The sequence below is a fragment of the Drosophila gunungcola genome, unplaced genomic scaffold, assembly GCF_025200985.1.
Source record: "Drosophila gunungcola strain Sukarami unplaced genomic scaffold, Dgunungcola_SK_2 000016F, whole genome shotgun sequence".
Lineage (NCBI taxonomy): Eukaryota > Metazoa > Arthropoda > Insecta > Diptera > Drosophilidae > Drosophila > Drosophila gunungcola.
This window is the reverse complement of record NW_026453199.1, coordinates 803,394-808,033: the sequence shown is the minus strand read 5'-3', so window position 1 is coordinate 808,033 and position 4,640 is coordinate 803,394. Positions and strand designations below refer to the sequence as shown.

The 4,640-nt window shown below is 41.4% G+C and overlaps 1 long non-coding RNA gene across 3 annotated transcripts; it reads left to right on the top strand.

The window, feature by feature from the left end:
- The first annotated feature begins 486 nt into the window (after positions 1-486).
- On the top strand, positions 487-1,833 carry LOC128263699 (uncharacterized). Of its 3 annotated transcripts, XR_008268492.1 has the most exons (4): positions 487-794; positions 1,065-1,250; positions 1,339-1,486; positions 1,567-1,833. It is a non-coding gene; the product is annotated as an uncharacterized LOC128263699 (long non-coding RNA). The 3 variants fall into 3 exon arrangements; XR_008268490.1 differs by having other exon boundaries at positions 1,339-1,833; XR_008268491.1 differs by having other exon boundaries at positions 487-854; positions 1,339-1,833.
- Positions 1,834-4,640: the final 2,807 nt, after the last annotated feature.

The window sequence follows — 4,640 nt, the reverse complement described above, 5'->3', positions numbered from 1 at the left end:
GTTTTTCTCAAGGGGGAAGCAGATACCTTTTTCTATCGTCGTTTGAAAAATGGTGTTCTTGGGTTGTTTGGACTCCGTTTGGATGAAAATGAGGAATTGTAGGTGTGTGGAACGATTTGAAAAAATAGTATTGCGGAGTTTTTATGGATTAGGGCTTTTTCGGAATGTTGGAGTTGGAATTTTTTAATTAACCAGACAAGAAAAACAAATATTGATTTTGTGCATAAGCCCTCTGTTTCTTTTTGCACCTCCGCCCATGAAAAATAGTATTTCGGAGTTTTTTATGGACTCGGGCTTTTCCAGAATGTTGGAATTGGAATTTTTCAATTAACCAGACGAGAAAAAACCAATATTGATTTTGTGCATAGGCCCCCTGTTCCTTTCTGCACCTCCGCCCATGAATAGCTGAAATCAAATGTTCATATATGTATTTTGGTCAAATAACCATATGTTAGAGGCTGCCATAAATATGTATTTTCGCTCAGAGAAAAATATGTAAGTATGAAGCCTCTGTAAATATGTATACTCGCTCAGAGAAAAATATGTAAGTATGAAGCCTCTGTAAGTATGTATACTCGCTCAGAGAAAAAATATGTAAGTATGAAGCCTCTGTAAATATGTATTTTCGCTCAGAGAATAAAATGTAAGTAGATCAGAGAGTAATATGTAAGTAAAAATGCGATTGGACAATTTTGTATTTTATTTGCAGCGCCGACGGGAAAAATGTAAATGTATGGTTGCATGTAATTTTTTACCAGGAGAGGTGAAAAATAGTTAATATTTCTTGCCGGCGGGTATGTGTATTGTTTGAAATTGTGATTTTTTTTGTTTTGGAGATAAGTGGACTGTAGAATGTATGTAAATGTGAATGTAAAATGTAACTTTGTGCAGCGGAGGCTCTACACAGTGAAAAAAGAACAAAAACGAATGGGGGCCAATATTGCCGGAACACTTTAATTGAAAATTGTTATATTTTTTCACTGTGGCACGCTCAAAAAATTAACACTTTTTTGTTATTTAGGAGTTTGTAAATTTATTCGTAGGAATTTTTTGGAAAATTGCAGGTTGATGTAAGAATGATGTACGGCCAACTGGACTTAGAATTGTTGTACATTAATATGCACAAAGGGGAGAACGATTAAGATGGATGCACACAAATTGCAAGTGGAAAAGTGAACATTTGAAGTTATTGATTGCCGTAATGTCGGATTGAAATCGGAATTTGGTTTGACATGAATATCATCCAGAAAGTAAGACGAAATTGTATATTCGAAACACTTACTGGAGACCGGCAATTAATAATTTATTTCGTACTTATCTTGCTGTTGTATGTTGAAGAGGATCGAGCCACCGAAGCGGGGTCCAAAGGAAAAATATCCGGCTCGAAGGACCAAAATGAACGTAGAGGGGTGGCCGAGTCCTATGGAGGGTCCTGAAAGGTGCACAGGTCCTGTAGTTGAAATGACGAGTCGTAGGTGTTTCGATGGTAGGGGTGTGGGCGCAACCACTTTTATTCGCTATGTAAATCGAACTGACTATTCTAACTTATTCTAATGCTCTTCATAGCGCAGTGGAGACTTCATGGAGACTTCGTGGTGGGGAAAAAGGAAGCTGCGTGAGAGCGGAGAGCAGATGGGGAGAGCGGAAAGCCGGGAATACCGGGTGCTCCTTCGTGGCCTGAACACCAATGATGTAACCTCTCGACGTCATCAAGGTAGTTCTCTTGGTCCTTTGCTTTTTATTATTATCTTCTTTATGCGGATGACCTTAAAATGTACATGCCAGTGAAATCCATAAATGACAGTTATTTGCTACAATCTTACTTGAACAGTGTTCTCAGCATTTGTGCCTTCAAGGGTGGAATATGCTTTATTTATTTGGAACCCTTCAGGTGTTGTACATATAAATAGAATTGAGAGGCTGCAGAAAAATTACCTAAAATTTGCACTTCAGCCATTACGCTTTTCGGAACCTTTGCCAGCTTACTCTAGCCAATGTTGCCTATGGCATACCGGAGGTCTAGTAGATCGGCGTTCGATAGCGAGCTTGCTCTTTTTCAACGATGTTATAATTGTTAATATGGATAGTCTATTCATATTAAGCTCAATTAAATTCAATGTCCCAGCCAGGAGTCTCCGTACCGTCATCCCATTTTTTTAGAGTGCTGACTATGCGCGGAATGAGCCAATCTTAAGAACTTTAAGACTTTTTAACTCTTTGCCACTAAGTATTCGATTCGTTTGGGGATTCAAAAAGGATGTGCTTAGGCAATTGCTTAGGGAATATTTTGTAATTAATATATAGTTTTAAAGTTAAGTTAGCTGATAGCCAGATAGGGATTTATCCATTGGCGAATAAATAAATAAATAAATAAATAATATAGAAGTTTAAAAAAAAACACAGAAAATTAATTGTAAATATATGTAAAACCAAGGGAAGAAACACCCAAAAACCAAGAAAGTGTACACGATCAACCCACATTAAACATAGAAGAAAATATCCAAATTGTTCGTCATATCCATATTCGCTGACGCGGCATTTGGCCGGATGCTCGTGCATAGTCAGCAAGAACTGCATATTTGCGTGGCCGCTATGAATTTCATTTTTGTAAACTTTAAGTTCAGTTCGCTTCATGCTCTACACAAATAAAGAACACAAGTTCTATAGCTCGGCAAAACTCCGGCAACAGCCGTTAAACATATTTTTATTATTTTGCACTGACTGAGTCTCTAGGCCAGCAGGCGAAGGCAGTCACCTCCCAACGTAAGTCATCCTAATCAGAAACTGCGAAGGGATAGCCACCCGGCTCTGACTGCGGCGGGCGATCCCCGATCTCCACATACGAAAACGAAATTAAGGCCACCTTCTCCCCCCGCACTCCCGAGCGGGCTTCAGCAGGTGTCACCAGCAACAATCACATTCCTCCCGAGTTTACGGGAGGCAATTCCAAGTAGAAGTTTCCATCCGCTTACCCTCACGCGCGGGTGCTAAAGCATTCCCCCCGCATCTACGGGAGGCAATCACAAGCTGCTAGCCGTCATTCAACTATAACAGACGCTCCCAGAAGCTACCGCTTCCCCCGCGCCTACGAGTGGGCAACTCTGAGAAGACCAGCGTTTCACCAGGCTAAAGAAGACCACCCTAAGCCACACAGAGATACCACATATTGTTTCCCCCGCACCTACGTGTGGGCTCATTAAAGAAGACCACCCTTGCCAGTGCGGCCGACGAGGACCACCTCAGGCCGCGCCCATCAACAAAGATTAATTGGCGCTCAGCAATAAAAACGTAACGGTTTCGCGGTAATTTTTTTTACATTCTTGGATGAACAATTTTATCTTTGAGGAAGAAACCACAATTAATTAAAGGAAAGTTCACCCCTCATTTAAAAACTTTCTAACCAGTCTGCAAATTAAAACAAATTAATAAAGAATACTACGAAAGTAAAACGGCTCCGAGCCCGATAAAATTGGGGATTTGATTAACAAAAAATATATTACGTTAAATTAATTCATTTTTCTAATCTACTACCCTTAAAATTAACAAGGTGAACTATATAGTGATGAAATACGAGCCCTCATTTTGGCGGCTCTCACCATTTTCTAAGTATAGAAGCGTCAAGCACTACGCTAGTGATTCAGGGTCAGATAGTGAAGAGCTCCTTCGAGCTACCACTCCGAAAAACACGCGAAGAAACCCCACAACGGGCGAAATTGTAGACCTCATGGATCCTGAACAACTTAGGCCGGACATGCCGCCGCGAATTTACAAAAACAACGGGAGTTCAAACAAATAATCGATTCATTGACCAGCCAAGTGGCAGAATTGCGCGCTGCGCCCACCGCGTCCAGAGATTTCGTCTCCAACGCCAGAAATAAAGGTTTATGCAACTAGGGATAAAGTTCAATGCAGCGAGCCTCTAGACGCTGTCAAATTACTACCCGAATTTGCACAAGAGTCATATGTTACATGGAGGCAAGCCGCCACCGCTGCCTACCACAAATTCAGACGATTGTAGTTCACGCCATTATCAGGCAGTGATTATCATAAGAAGTAAAGTCAGAGGCCCCGCCGATGCCGTGCTGTCCTCGTTTAACACGGTATTGAATTTCGACGCGTTCATAAGTCGCCTCGATTTTACGTACAGTGATAAACGACCGATGCACGTCATCGAGCAGGAGTTGGGCACTCTTAGACAGGGTGGCTTAACCCTGTTGCAGTACTCCGATGAGGTAGAAAAAAGCTGACACTGCTCACAAACAAAGTAAATATGTTCTGTGATAGAAATATGGCAGCGGCGTTATTTGATTTGTTCCGAGATGACGCGTTAAGGGTGTTCATATCAGGCCTAAAGCGGAATCTTACGGATTTACTTTTCACGGCAAAGCCGAAAGACATGTACTCCGATGAGGTAGAAAAAAGCTGACACTGCTCACAAACAAAGTAAATATGTCATGTGATAGAAATATGGCAGCGGTGTTATGTGATATGTTCCGAGATGACGCGTTGAGGGTGTTCATATCAGGCCTAAAGCGGAATCTTACGGATTTACTTTTCTCGGCAAAGCCGAAAGACATGCCATCGGTCCTAGCCCTGGCACAAGAGGTGGAGTCTAACTACGAGAGATACCTTTTCGCAAC